Raw genomic sequence first — 15620 nt, 5'->3', positions numbered from 1 at the left:
TCCCATCCCGAGGTGGAGGCATCCGTGGACACCACCGTCACACTCGAGGGAGTCCCCAGACACACGCCTGACTGATACCAGTCGGCTATTTTCCAAGGTTCCAGAGGCGAAACGCATTTCATGTCCACCCTGAGGTGAAACAGACCAGAGGTCCATGCCCGGGGTGGAACTCGCACTTTCAGCCATAACAGCAGTGGGCGTATGCGTAGCAGGCCCATCTGGAGTACTGAAGATGCCGAGGCCATGAGGCCCAGCATTTTCTGAAACCTTTTGAGCCGGACTATAGAGCCACGGCGAAAGGATTTCGCGGTGCGCTGAATGTCCAGTTCTCACTCTGGCGACAGATGTGCTGTCATAGACAGCGAGTCCCGCACTGTTCCCAGAAAATAGATTTTCTGGCTAGGAAACAGCGAACTCTTCACCAAATTGACTGTGAGACCCAGATTCTCGAGATGCTCGAGTAATGTGGTTCTGTGTTCTATGAGCTCTGAATGTGATCAAACTAGAATCAGCCAATCATCCAAGTAGTTCAAAACTCGCATGCCCTGAAGTCTCAGGGGTGCGAGGGCCGCATCCATGCACTTCGTAAATGTACGGGGTGCTAGGGGTATGCCGAACGGTAGGACTGTGTATTGATATGCCTGGCCCTCGAAGGCGAATCTCAAGAATCGCCTGTGACGTGACGCTATTTGTATTTGGAAATAGGCATTTTTCAGATCTATTGACATAAACCAGTCTCCCTGGCGCACTTGCGCGAGGATTTTCCTGGTTGTCAGCATTCTGAACTGGCGCTTCATAAGCACTCTGTTCAGCTGTCGCAGATCTAGAATGGGTCTGAGACCCCCGTCTTTTTTCGGTACCAGAAAATATCTGCTGTATAAGCCCCCCTTCGCTCTGAGCCTGAGATAAAGGTTCTATGGCCCCTTTGCTCAGCAGTTTTGCTATTTCGGCTCGAAGTAGATGAGATACTTCGTTGTTTACCGTGGTTTCGACTCGCGCCGTGTAACGGCAGGGACGTCGAGCAAACTGTAGCGAATAGCCTCTTTTTATAGTGTTCAACACCCATTCTGATACCCCGGGAAGCTTTGCCCACGCATCTGCGTGAATAGCTAGGGGTAGAATGAAATCCGGGCTCTGGCCGCGGCATAGCGGCAGCTGCAGAGCTTCGGTGTGCTGAGACATAAACACTGTGTTTATAGTGTGTGAGGCGGGAGGCGCGCCGATCACGGCGGGCAGCCTGGTCGCGCTCGAATTCTCTGTGACAGGTTGTGGAGAGAGAGCGAGCGGGACAAACCCTGTGGGGTTGAGCGTGTCTGTGAAGGAATGTGGGCGCGGGACGGCGGGCACATTCACTGCACTGAGAACACCGTCGGCTTGTGCTGACCGAATGTGCGTCGTGTGTGTTTCGTTTTTACAGAAAACGAGGGACACGCATCGTGTAGTGTTGGCACTGTGTCGTGGGCACATTCACTACATTTTTGCACAATCGACATGAGTCGATTTTATTTGTGCTAGCCCTGAACTGTGGCGGGCTGTGTCTGTGTGTGGGAATGGGCACTGAGACGTGGGCATTCTTACAACACTCATAACACCATCGGCCGTGACCGGAATACCAGAAAATACACTCTTTTGGGAATTATCTGGGTCGCCGTAAAAATGGCATTTGTGTGCAGGCAAGCGGGCTGTGGTGCCGGCTTGTTTACCGCGAAATACACTGGAACAGTCACATTGTTTGGAACTGAACGAGCGAGAAGTTTCGGTGGAGTCTGGCCGCGGCGAGACTTAAACACCGTGGGTCTTAGCTGACTGTATGTGGGTTGGTTTCGTTTTACCGGCTGTGTTTGTGTGTAGAAATGAACACTGGGCTGTGTTCGGTTTGGGTGACTGCTCCCTTTTCGGTGCAAGTCTGGCCGCGGCGAGACTAAATTTTATCTGCTGCGAGACCTGGGATCGAACACGGGTCTCCCGTGCAAAGGCTTTGGGTTTTGCCTCTGAGCCACAGGGGGAAACGACAAAATCTTAAAATAGCTCGAGCAGATAAGAGAGCGTCATCACAGTTTGTATGTGTTGGCATTTGTTTGCAGGCGTGCGTGTTATACAACAGGCTCATTGCTGCAATATTGAACTTTTTCAGCCGCTCGAACTAAGAGGAGCTGAGAAATGTTTGAGAAATGGAGAATGGCCACTGGATTGTGACCAAAACACACTCTTTCCTCATTTCGCCGGTGACGCATGTCCACGGGGGGCGGGATAGCTTTCTTGTAACGTAAAGAAAGCTAGCCGCGCAGCGGTTTTGATGCTCGGGGCCGCGCTGGCACGGCGCTTTTATGGCGCGGCGCTACAGCTGGCTGAAGTGCAGGCTCTGAGAATGATGCCAGGCAAGTCCTCAGAGTCACCATCGGCAGTAGCTCACAGTGAGGGCATCCGCCGTGGACGAGAGCGAGAGCCGAATGATCCTCACCCAGGCAGGAAACGCAGATGACATGGCGATCCTCTTCACTGAGTGTGGCTCGGCACGAGCCGCAGGATCTATGCATCTTGAAAAAGACGCAGCTCTTTTAGGAGAGGGAGAGAGACAGTGAAAAAATGTGTGTCGCAGCAGCGAACACACACACTTGCAGAAAAGGATATAATGCCGGAAAGCGTAGCAGGTACGGCGGCTAAAGGCGGCGATGCCAGCGACTTCAGACTCAAGGCTCGTCCCGCTGTGTGCTTTTTCTCAGACGGCGTGGCTTCTCACTCCGGATCGATAGGCTGCTGCTGTTGCCGCAGGGCAGCCAATAGGCGCGCAAGCCGTCTTGCCTATGTCTGCATGCTGCTGCACAGCGTTTTACATTAATTCAAGGTTAAGGATAATTTTTGGCTTCAATATCTCGTGGAAAAGAGGTTTTCCACATAGCGTAAGATATTACGCAGTACGAGAGATACTCTCGTAAGAGAACTACTCTTACCACTCACTTATAATAACACAATTAACACATATTGCATCTCAAACATTTGTGGCATTTGAATGCAATTTACTCTGCCTCTGCTTATTTAAACATCTAAAAATATGTGAACTGTGAAGATGAGCTAATTGATAAAAACAAAAAGTCCTTTATTTCCAAGAGAAAATATGTATTTAAACAGCCCTTAAATCACAGAGCAAATAAATAAGTCACAGCTTGTTCTTGTGTTATAGCTAGCTACTGAAATCTACACTGTCACACTATATTTCACACACTGGTTAGCCAAATTGAACACACACATCTGCAAAAATCACTCTCAGTCTTCAGTCAAGAAAATAGCGTTTCATATTTAATGGCGGTATCCAAATAACAATTAAAAAAACAAAATGCTAACGTTCATTGCTTAACTTGGTTCGGACGGAACGACGTCCACGCGATGAAACCGGGGGTTCGGCGGCTGTGACTGGAGGAGGAGGGATGATCCTAGTGGCGCCGGATTGCGGCAGAGGATCAGGGGAGAGAAAGGATTCGTCATCAAACGGCTGGAGTTCGATTTCAGACATGTTGCAATTGGGCGGGGGCCAAATGCTGGAAAGCTGTCATAGAACAGCTGTAAAATCTGCTGTATACCTCCTGATGTTAGCTAATTGAGTTGACTGGATGAGCTCCTCCCATGACAATTAGGTTAATTATCTGAACGTGCCTCTCCCGAACTTTGTTAATAAAATATTAGCGAGTGAAAATCAGGGCTAAAATCAGGGCTGAAAACTTGTGTAATCGTGCATAAGACCTTGTCCATACTAATACGTTTTCGTTTGAAAACACTTTTTTTTCCTCCATTTTGGCCTTCAGTCCACACTGAGACGGTGTTTTTATAAATGAAAACTAAGCTTTTTGAAAAACGCTCTCCAAAGCGGATAAATTTGAAAACGCCATTTTGGCATTGTAGTGTGGACTGTCAAAACGGAGGTATTTGAAAACGATGACGCATGTTTAGTCATGTGACACATATTGTACCGGTATATATTCATGTTTATACCGGTATTGTGCATCTTATGTGCCATTCACTTTCACACTGTTGCTAAAATGTTACTTTCATATCACAGTTCTGCAAAGACCAAACATATGGTGACTGAGTGCAACCTGGTGAACTCAGTGAATGCTGATATATTTTGCTAAATAGCATTATCCTGCCAGAGGAATTGCGCGATAACTTTATCATTTATTTTTCCATTTGTATCATCTCATTGAGCTTTTGTGAGAATTCCATTTCCTGTCAACAACACAAAATGAACGAATCACTCTCTGAGACAACTCAGTGCTCCTGAGTCATATTAAAGATTCGTTTACAGTGAAAAAAATCACTCATGACCGACCCATCACTAACACTAGTGTGGAGGAGAAGCTTTTGGAAAACGTTAATGTGGATGGACAGCGTTTTTATACGAAAACGCCGTTTTCAGATGTATCCGGATTAATGTAGACGTAGCCTTAGAGATTTATTGTGCATTGTTGGCGGCTTCATTGCACTTTGTGAGATCGTGATGAAATGACAGAGCGACAGCATTAGTGATTGTAAAGGGAGCAGTCTTGACTCGCATTCGAGGCTTCAGCCTATATAATCCATTGAATAACACTATTATTTTTCATGCTGCTAAGAGAACCGACGCCAATTGCATGCTGTAAAGTTTCAGAAGTGACCTGGATTCACGCAGCACGGGATAGAAATATGACGCTAAAATAGTAACGCATTGAAGCAATGTAAAGGCACACTAAATTAATAGAAAAATATTTGTAGTATATATATATATATTTTAAATTCTATTCCAAATATTGGCAAAAGTTATGACTTGTAAATAATAGGAATGTAACGACAAAATCTCACGATACGATAATACCTTGGTGTAAAGACCACGGTACGATCATTATTGCGACATTTAAAAAAAAAAAAGAAAGAGTGACAAATGAAGACTTGGAAAAAGGTGCCATATGTGTTTATTAAACAATGATTAAACATTACAATGATGTACAAATTAACCATGTAATTTCCTGACTCTTTTTTTTATCTTCATAACTTCTGCTTAGAAGGTATATACACACACATACAGAGAGAGAGAGAGAGAGAGAGAGAGAGAGAGAGAGAGAGAGAGAGAGAGAGAGACAAACACACAGAGAGACAGACAGACAGACACACAGACACACACACACACACACAGAGAGAGAGTGAGAGAGAGAGAGCGAGAGAGAGAGAGAGTGAGAGAGAGAGAGAAACACACACCGAGAGAGAGAGAGAGAGAGACAGACAAACAAACAAACAAACAAACACACACACACAGCGACAGACTGACGGACACACACGGGTTAATATTTGGGTGAACTCCCCTCATTACTGTCATAACGTTAGTTAACTCACTCTCATTACTGCAAAAAGATAAAACTGAATACAGCCCGCTATTTCCTTCATGCAAATTGCATATCCGTTTTCAACTGCTTTGTTTGTTTACATCGGTAGAATGACTGTAACATTAAGTCTCTCACAGTGAAACTCCTACCTGCTTCGCGCGCGTCTGGAGTAAACGCGTTTACTCTCATTCGCTTCTGCAGGACTTCAGTCAGAGTTTCAGCGACTGAAGTGAAAAACATTTGTAACAAGGGCCCTCAACGTAGGTTGGAGCAATGGACCAGTTTCTAGGTCAGTGGAGAACAGAATATTGGCAGTAACTGAATCACAGACATCAAGTAAGGAAAGTATTTGTAATTGTAAATTGAACAGTCATATACATAAAATGGAACAGAGTTTTAAACAGCAATGATAACAAAACCATAAAATTATACACAAATTATGAATTCTCTGTTGTCTTTGGGTTTTCTTATCTAATTCCTTTAAGATTTAAATTCCTTTTCTTTTTTTCTTAAAACAATTTAATAAATGTTATCTATTTGATCTCTGTTTACATATATCTTTAGTAAGACTTTTATTAGATTGTTCCGTATTTTTTTTGTTTTATTATTTTAGAGTTTAGGGTTCTAATTCTATTTTGCCTTTAGTGTTATAATTTCCTATACCGTGTTAGACAAACCAAATAATCTCTTAAACAAAGTAAAATGGTGTATAACCATAATTTGACCAACGGAAACTTCTTATCACACTGAAATGGTAAAAGGAAATTCAATATTTACATGTGACCCACATTCAATAAACAACACTCTTGTTTTAACTCTTTCTTTGAATTGTCTCTTGAATATTGTCCAGAAAAAAGAATCCTTTAAGAGATCCAGTGAGTAAATGCACAATCAGTTCAATCCTACCAGTTCGAAGAAGTGGTCCAAACAGAAAAAAAAAAGAAAAGTCCTCCTAATTGAAGAAGTTGATGTCTCTGGCGCAACGAAAACCTTGTGATACAGTAAAAGTGTCTTTTCCCCAGGCTCAGAAATCAGCATTCAATTTTGGTGGCTCGCCATCTCAAATCCATGAGAGAATTTTCCAATGAAGCAGTAAACCTGACCTGTTTTACCAAAACAGTGTCATTAACATTCGATATTATTTCTTTATAACTTTTCTGCTCTTTAAACAGTGTTTAAACATACATTTTCACTTTCATGACGAACATGTGATATCTCACAGGCATATTGACAATGTGCAAATTAATATTCATTCATAGCTAAGCAAAAATATATTACTCAACATTTCAAAAATCATATTAACATTCAGAAAATATGCAAATAGACTTCACAGCGTGCATAATATGCATAATAACATAAAATACATCCATTATAGAAAATAAAACAAATAAACTCACCAAATCCCGAGTTTCACAGTTTTTTTTTTAAACACCCGCTTCAGATTCAAAGGAGCTTCACAATCGGCTAGAATCCGCACTTAAATCAGCAATCACCATTCTAAAATGATTTATCATCATCAACCACAAAGTATTATAAAGTTGCTTATAACCTTATTAAATGAATTTTAACAATATAAACCTTATTAATCCTTTCTGCATCACTCTCATCTCGTGTTCACCGCGTCTCTCATCTCGTGTTCAGCGCGTCTCTCGCATTTCCGTGTGTCATCCGCTGACTTCATACGCAACTCGTGTACACGTAATATATCACATGTTCGGTGCTAGACCATAATGCATATTATTTTTATTTATTTTTATTTAATTCACAATGGATATGAATAGATCGTTTCAACTTTTTTATTAAAAGTTTAGCTATTAGAATATGCAATTATATTATCCATTTATTAATTTTTTTAGTACCAAATTTAACATGGGTTACACCCTCCCTTCTTTAAATCCACGCAAGTCCCTTTGCGTTATGATGATGCCTTCTAATCAGTGTTAAGGCCTATTTCTTAGGGTGTTTAACCGATCTGGGTTGCTCTGTTAACGTTTCAATGAAAGCTGTGTTCAACCCTTGCAGAAGAGATTGAATAATAGATACCATGGGATTTCCCAACTCAGGGTAAGTCAATCTTTTGGATCTTTGTCTCACTCTTTTGGACTTCCTTAATCTACTTTCAGCTTCACATTCATCTGACTCTGTGTCTTCTTCAGGTGTTGCAGATTCAACTGGACCCAGTCTGTCTCCTTCCACTGGAATATGAAGTATGGATTTTTGATTTTGTTCTGTTTTAGTGTTAGTTTCATTCTCCATTCTGTAATTTGCAGGAGCATTCGGACTTTGTTGCTCTGTTTCAGACAGACATATTCTCTCTTCCAACATTTCCCTTTCAGGTATCACATCACTGTGCACTGAGGCTGGTCCAGAACAAGACTGAGTTTCAGGTAAGTATGCTGGTTCAGGTAAGTATTCTTCATGTGTACCTTCAATGATGTTGGCACTGGCAAGGTTTGAATCAGGTTGCATCTGGGTAACAGGTTCAACATTTCTGAAAGGAATTTTTCTTGATGTTCTCACAACGTCAAACTCCTTAACAAATCTCACTGGAGTGGTTTTGGAATTTGGCTCAATTTCTTGCACCAGATAATCATCGTCCTCTCCCTCATGATCCAGACATTGCTCTGAACTCTCTGGTTCTTCCTCATTTACTTCTCTCGGAACCGTTCTCCCTCTTTGTGACTTAAGTACCATTTTCTCTTCCTCCACAGAGGGTGACAAGAAACCACAAGGCAATAACAAGTCCCTGTGGAGCGTCCGCAAAGGTCCTTCCTTTCCTTCTGGTTTCACGGTGTAAACAGGAAGCTCACCAGCACGGTTCACCACAATGTATACTTCAGAGTCCCATTTATCAGCCAATTTGTGCTTCCCTCTGAGACGCACATTTCTGACAAGAATTCGATCACCCTCATCAAGTGAAGATTCTGTCACTCTTTTGTCATACCGTGTCTTGTTCCTTGCTGCAACCTTTGCTGCATTCTTTCTGGCAAGCTCATAACTCTCCTGCAAGTGTGTTTTCAAAGTTTTCACATACTGGGAATGGAACTCATTATGGCTGTTACTCACAGGTACTCTAAACGCGAGATCTATTGGCAACCTAGGCTGCCGGCCAAACATCAACTCATATGGAGTGAACCCTGTAGTTTCATGTTTAGTGCAATTATATGCATGCACAACAGGCTTCACAAAGTCTCTCCAATGGGTTTTGTCTTTGTTTCTCAGAGTACCCAGCATACTCAACAGCGTTCGGTTGAACCGTTCAACCGGGTTTCCCCTGGGATGATACGGTGTGGTTCGGACTTTACGAATACCGGCAATCTCACACAACTCTTTAATGGTCTTGCTCTCAAAATCAGGCCCTTGATCACTATGAAGCCTTTCAGGTATGCCATAGTGCACAATGAAGTTTTCCCAAAGGCTTTTTGCGACTGTCTTGGCCTTCTGATTTGATGTGGGGACCGCTACAGCGTACTTCGTGAAATAATCAGTTATCACCAAGATGTCCTTTGTATTGCTACGATCTGGTTCCAAAGATAGGAAATCCATACATACCAACTCAAGTGGCCTAGATACTTGAATATTCACTAATGGCGCTGCTCTCTCAGGTGGAGTCTTTCTGCACACGCACCGGTCGCATGTCTTGATCTTCACCTCCACATCTGTAGCCATCCTTGGCCAATAAAAACGGGCTCGAGCAAGATCAAGGGTTCTTTCCATACCCATATGGCCCATATTGTCATGCAGTTGCTCCATGACAATAGGCCTCAGATTCTTTGGGAGAACAAGCTGGTAAGTTGTATGTTCACCAACCACTCTTTTTCTATAAAGAATACCCTCCTTCAGCTCTAACTTTTTCCATTCTCGCAGATAAAATGGGAGTTCTGGTAATTCTTTCCTCAGTACAGGCAAAGACGGTTTCCCTGATTCCAGTTGGAAGATGACTTCCTGTATTGCTGGATCAGCTCTTTGTTTATCTTTCAGTTCTTCCTCTGTCATCTGAGGAACCACTGGAAATCCTTCAAAGCATTCATAAGTCTCAGGAATCGCCTCTGAACTCACAGAAAGGGACTCAATCAGAGGAATGTAATCACCGTCCGCAGCTGTGCGTACCAGATGTTTATCGTTGATAGCTTGGACTACATCAGTGGAGACCAAGACTGAATTCCCCTCCTCAGGTAAGTGGTGCAAAGTGAATTGACGTATGCGTTCCTGCTCCTTCTGTGATATCCTGTCGTTGGTAAGCATTCCATGAGGCCGTCTTGACAGTCCATCTGCATCTAGGTTACTCTTTCCCGGACGATATTGAAGAGTGAAAGAGAATGTGGACAAGGCAGAAAGCCATCTGTAACTTGTCGCGTCCAGTTTTGCAGATGTCAACACATAAGTTAACGGATTGCTATCTGTGACCACTTTGAAATTGCTTCCATACAGGTAATCAGAAAACTTCTCCGTGACTCCCCATTTCAGGGCCAAGAACTCGAGCTTATGAGCAGGGTAACGAGCCTCACTCCTTGAAAGCCCACGGCTGGCGAAAGCAATTGCTCGCAGTTCTCCCCCTTGCTGCTGGTAAAGTGCGACACCTAGCCCGGTTGTGCTAGCATCGGTGTGCAACTCGTATGGCAGTGTGGGGTCAGCAAATCCCAATACGGGTGCTGTGGTGAGTTTCTCTATGAGCGTGTCAAAAGCCTGTTGACAACTTTCTGTCCATCTTCCTCCAAAAGGCACTTTAGGACTCAGGTAGGACGTTATCTTGCTCTTGCCTTTACAGTTCTTGCGGAACGGTGGATATCCGACAGTCAAGTCATTTAGTGGCTTTGCGATCTTGGAGTAATCTCGGATGAAACGGCGATAATAGCCAGAAAACCCCAAGAAGGAACGTAATTCTTTGAGAGTTTTAGGACTTGGCCAGGTTTTAATAGTTTCTATTTTTTGAGGATCGGTTTCCACGCCATTCTGTGACACAATATGTCCTAAATACCTAACAGATGTCTGGAGAAATTTACACTTCTCTACTGAAAGCTTCAATCCATACTCTTTCAAGCGATTTAGGACATGCAAAAGGCGGATTTCATGTTCTTCTAGTGTCTCAGAAAATATGATTAAATCATCCAAGAATACCAGAACTTCAGTGAGGTTAATATCGCCCATACACTTTTCCATAAGGCGCTGAAATGTACTGGGAGCATTCGTTATCCCCTGAGGCATTCGATTGAACTCCCAGAACCCAAGAGGACAAACAAAAGCGGTTTTGGGCTTATCCTTTTCCTCAACTTCAATCTGGTAATAGCCAGACTTAAGATCGAGCACTGAAAACCACTTAGATCCACGGAGTGCCGAAAAGGCTTCTTCAAGATTCGGCAGTGCATAAGCATCCTTTATGGTCTGTGTGTTCAATTTACGGTAGTCGATACACAGCCTCACATCGCCGTTCTTCTTTTTGACGACCACAATGGGTGACGAAAAGGATGATTCCGATTCCCGAATGATTCCAGCCTCAAGCAACTCTTCCAGATGTCGACGAACTGCTTCAAAGTCATCAGGATGTATGGGTCGGGCCCTGTGCTTAAAAGGAGTATTGTCATGTAGCTTGATGCTGTGCTTCACCTTGTCAGTTCGCCCCACATCGAAATCATGCATAGCAAAAACTTCTGACATGTCCCTTAACTTCTGGGAAATCCTCTCCTTCCATTCTTTGGTTAGTGGAGAGTCGCCGAAATCAAAGCAGAGTTCCTTAGTAGATCTCTCTTCTCCATTGGAAGACACGTCACCCTTCGGATTGCTCTTACTTGAAATTACTCTCTGTATGGCATGGACTTCCGCAATTACACTCTTTCCAGGAATGGTGATATCATGCTCAGTCTCATTTTTAAGCACTACAGAGACTTTACGAGATGGATGCTTGGGTAAGTCAAGAAGACAGCTTGCAACTAAAAGTCCTCCAGGAACAGAGGAATGAGAGGGGGGTTCCATGACTACCCACCTATCCGTCACTTGTCCTTTTACACTCACAACTCCCTCCATGACAAGATTCTGCCCTGCAGGTACGATAGTGGCATCAGCGGTGGGGAGTCTGACAACTCCTACATTACTGTTTACTCTCTGATTCCGTCGATATTCAATTGTTCTCACTACTGCCTTATAACCAAATGGAATGAATTTGCAGACAGTGTTATTGGCTTCAAGATGCTTCCCATATGCCAAGTCTAAAGTGTTGGTACCTATGAGCACTTTTGGCTGAGCAGTACCACTTGTATCAGGAATAACCAGCGCAAGCGTTGACACTTCTACAGTACTCCCAAGAAAATCCTCAGGGAACTCGACCCTCATTTCTACATACCCCAAATAGGGTACTACCTGTCCATTCGCAGCCTCCACTTCCAGCAGATTCTCCAAAGGGATTATAGTTAGCTCAGGCAGAGTTTGCTCATGATAGGATTTTGAGATTGTCGTCACTTGCGACCCTGTGTCCAGGAGGCAGGAACATAGTTTCCCTTCTATGTACACTTGAGCTGTACACTTGGCCCCTATCAGCCCCTTTGGGAGGCTGGCCAACGGACCTCTGCTGTCGGAAAACTCTGAACTACCCCTTCTTCCTGTGGATCTTTTGAGACTAGTTTTGCATATGGTAGCCCTTGTACGTCTCGCTACAGGGGCTAATTCCAGTTTAAAGACTCTGAGGCCCCTTGGCACTGTTGGCGGTCCCACAGACTCTGCCGTTCCCTCAGCTGCTTCCGTTTCTCATTCACTAAAGATGGGTTTGGATCGTTCTCGCAACCAGACACAATATGTCCATCTTCGCCACAGCGGAAACAATAACCTGGCTCAGGTCTATCTAGGGACTTTGGGACAACAGCTGAAACAGTGGGCTTAAAGTAAGCCTGTTTGGTCTCACGGTCTTTTTGCTTTTGAGGCTTTTGGGATCCAAGCTTTGTGAACTGACTCTGAAGTTCTGCAATCTGTTTCTTCAAGTGGAGCACATCATCACTCTCCGTCTGTTTTGCTTTCTGCTTACTGAGCTGATTTTGAAGTTTTGTAACTTGCCGTCTTAGTTCTGCAATCTCTCTCCCCTCTGATGCCGCACCATTATCCAAGTCAAAAGAGCTTGTGGATACAACATTTGAGCTGACTTTATGTCGATGCACATTCAGATGCTGACGCATACGGCTCTCTTTGGCGGAATGTCGATTTTCTTCACTGCGCAACTGCAGAAGCAGTTCAGAAAATGAAGGTGGACTCTCTCGTTTAGCCTCGAGCTGGAGGTTTGTTATCAACGTGTCATTCCAACAGCCTCGACAGAATTGTTTCAAGAGCTGTTTATCAGCCTCAGCATTGGAAACGGCACCTCTTTTTATTGCTTTTAAGAGAGCTGCTTGTAAACGCTGTAGGTACAAGGAAGGCTTTTCACCTGTATTTTGCAATGTGTTCAAGAATCTAGCAAAAAGATCATCTCCGTCCTCAACTGCATCAAAAGCGGAATCCAGAATATCAAGGTACGCATTAGGTAGAGCTGTGGCCCCCAGATGCCTCACAATTTCCGATGCTGGAGGTAATAAACTGTCTAATATTTTCCTGGATCGGTGCAAATCGGAAAAAGAAGGATCTTGGAGAATCAGTCCAACACTCCCTCTCCAGGCATCATAATCAACTTCAGTGGTTGGACGTGGAATTTTCCCAGAGAACACTCTAAGTCTGAAAGGTGCATGCATGTGGGAAGTTCCCTCATTCTTTATTAGATGTTCGACTACCACACGCTGGATCTCAGGTGGATTTACATCAGCCACATCGAAAGCTGCCATTTTCTTTTCAAAGACCACTGAACGTACGGTCTCCGGGCTTTGACACCCTTCTGCACTTTTCCCTTCCTTGAATGAGGTAAGAGGATCATGTGTGGGAGTGCCAGTCCCCAAGGAAAGCTTTAGTTCGTTCTCATCTGTTGCGATTTCAGCACATGACGTAGTGGCTTGAGATAACTGTTCTTGCAGAAGTTCCTCAAAAGTCTTTCCACTAATTGTAGCTAATTTCTGCAGCTCAGCAAAGTAACAGGCGCTAGCTTGCTTGGTTGCTGCTGGCAAGTAGGCACTTGACAAGAGTGATATGACATAAGAGACATTATGAGAGCTTCTGAAAGTGTAAGGTAACACTGGCTCAAGAGTTACAAGGGCAGAACAGCTTTCATATTCTACAATAACGTCTCTGTGAAAAGGCGACTTTGGGTCATCTACTCTCAGATGTCTACTAACGTGTCCGTGCTTATTTAGAAACTCAACCAAGTCTTCGTCACACTCTGTGTCAGTCAACCCACGAACTATCACGGAGTTTGCAACTTTAACATTCTCAGTTTCAACAATATCCATGTTTCTAAGGACTGACGTGATCTCAAATTTGTATAATCGGATTTCTCTTCTTTTTTTTTTTTTTTTAGGAACCCATTCAGGATATATTTACTACCACTGTTCTCCTGGCTGGCTCGCCAAGGTTTATGTAACAAGGGCCCTCAACGTAGGTTGGAGCAATGGACCAGTTTCTAGGTCAGTGGAGAACAGAATATTGGCAGTAACTGAATCACAGACATCAAGTAAGGAAAGTATTTGTAATTGTAAATTGAACAGTCATATACATAAAATGGAACAGAGTTTTAAACAGCAATGATAACAAAACCATAAAATTATACACAAATTATGAATTCTCTGTTGTCTTTGGGTTTTCTTATCTAATTCCTTTAAGATTTAAATTCCTTTTCTTTTTTTCTTAAAACAATTTAATAAATGTTATCTATTTGATCTCTGTTTACATATATCTTTAGTAAGACTTTTATTAGATTGTTCCGTATTTTTTTTGTTTTATTATTTTAGAGTTTAGGGTTCTAATTCTATTTTGCCTTTAGTGTTATAATTTCCTATACCGTGTTAGACAAACCAAATAATCTCTTAAACAAAGTAAAATGGTGTATAACCATAATTTGACCAACGGAAACTTCTTATCACACTGAAATGGTAAAAGGAAATTCAATATTTACATGTGACCCACATTCAATAAACAACACTCTTGTTTTAACTCTTTCTTTGAATTGTCTCTTGAATATTGTCCAGAAAAAAGAATCCTTTAAGAGATCCAGTGAGTAAATGCACAATCAGTTCAATCCTACCAGTTCGAAGAAGTGGTCCAAACAGAAAAAAAAGAAAAGTCCTCCTAATTGAAGAAGTTGATGTCTCTGGCGCAACGAAAACCTTGTGATACAGTAAAAGTGTCTTTTCCCCAGGCTCAGAAATCAGCATTCAATTTTGGTGGCTCGCCATCTCAAATCCATGAGAGAATTTTCCAATGAAGCAGTAAACCTGACCTGTTTTACCAAAACAGTGTCATTAACATTCGATATTATTTCTTTATAACTTTTCTGCTCTTTAAACAGTGTTTAAACATACATTTTCACTTTCATGACGAACATGTGATATCTCACAGGCATATTGACAATGTGCAAATTAATATTCATTCATAGCTAAGCAAAAATATATTACTCAACATTTCAAAAATCATATTAACATTCAGAAAATATGCAAATAGACTTCACAGCGTGCATAATATGCATAATAACATAAAATACATCCATTATAGAAAATAAAACAAATAAACTCACCAAATCCCGAGTTTCACAGTTTTTTTTTTAAACACCCGCTTCAGATTCAAAGGAGCTTCACAATCGGCTAGAATCCGCACTTAAATCAGCAATCACCATTCTAAAATGATTTATCATCATCAACCACAAAGTATTATAAAGTTGCTTATAACCTTATTAAATGAATTTTAACAATATAAACCTTATTAATCCTTTCTGCATCACTCTCATCTCGTGTTCACCGCGTCTCTCATCTCGTGTTCAGCGCGTCTCTCGCATTTCCGTGTGTCATCCGCTGACTTCATACGCAACTCGTGTACACGTAATATATCACATGTTCGGTGCTAGACCATAATGCATATTATTTTTATTTATTTTTATTTAATTCACAATGGATATGAATAGATCGTTTCAACTTTTTTATTAAAAGTTTAGCTATTAGAATATGCAATTATATTATCCATTTATTAATTTTTTTAGTACCAAATTTAACATGGGTTACACCTTCACAATGTACTTTGTACGACCAAAAAGTACGACCGCGCGAGACTCAATAGCATTCGTGCCGATGTCATAATGGGATAGTTAGAATAAAACCCTTTCAAACCCTGCACTCACTGTGCGGGGTTAATGCAGGAATCCTGCAAGACAGAATG

At 42.4% G+C, this 15620-nt stretch overlaps 2 long non-coding RNA genes across 2 annotated transcripts; both read right to left on the bottom strand.

The window, feature by feature from the left end:
* Positions 1 to 6368: 6368 nt before the first annotated feature.
* Positions 6369 to 6987, bottom strand: LOC143715509 (uncharacterized). The gene is made up of 3 exons (XR_013195784.1): positions 6930 to 6987; positions 6749 to 6848; positions 6369 to 6454 (listed from the first exon to the last, which is right to left on the bottom strand). It is a non-coding gene; the product is annotated as an uncharacterized LOC143715509 (long non-coding RNA).
* A 7618-nt stretch (positions 6988 to 14605) lies between these two features.
* On the bottom strand, positions 14606 to 15224 carry LOC143715508 (uncharacterized). The gene is made up of 3 exons (XR_013195783.1): positions 15167 to 15224; positions 14986 to 15085; positions 14606 to 14691 (listed from the first exon to the last, which is right to left on the bottom strand). It is a non-coding gene; the product is annotated as an uncharacterized LOC143715508 (long non-coding RNA).
* Between the last annotated feature and the right edge of the window lie 396 nt (positions 15225 to 15620).

Source organism: Siphateles boraxobius, unplaced genomic scaffold (genome assembly GCF_051911475.1).
Source record: "Siphateles boraxobius isolate OS27281-9 unplaced genomic scaffold, OSU_SipBor_1 6, whole genome shotgun sequence".
Classification (NCBI taxonomy): Eukaryota; Metazoa; Chordata; class Actinopteri; order Cypriniformes; family Leuciscidae; genus Siphateles; species Siphateles boraxobius.
The sequence above is the reverse complement of the archived record's forward strand: the minus strand, read 5'-3'. Positions and strand labels throughout refer to the sequence as shown.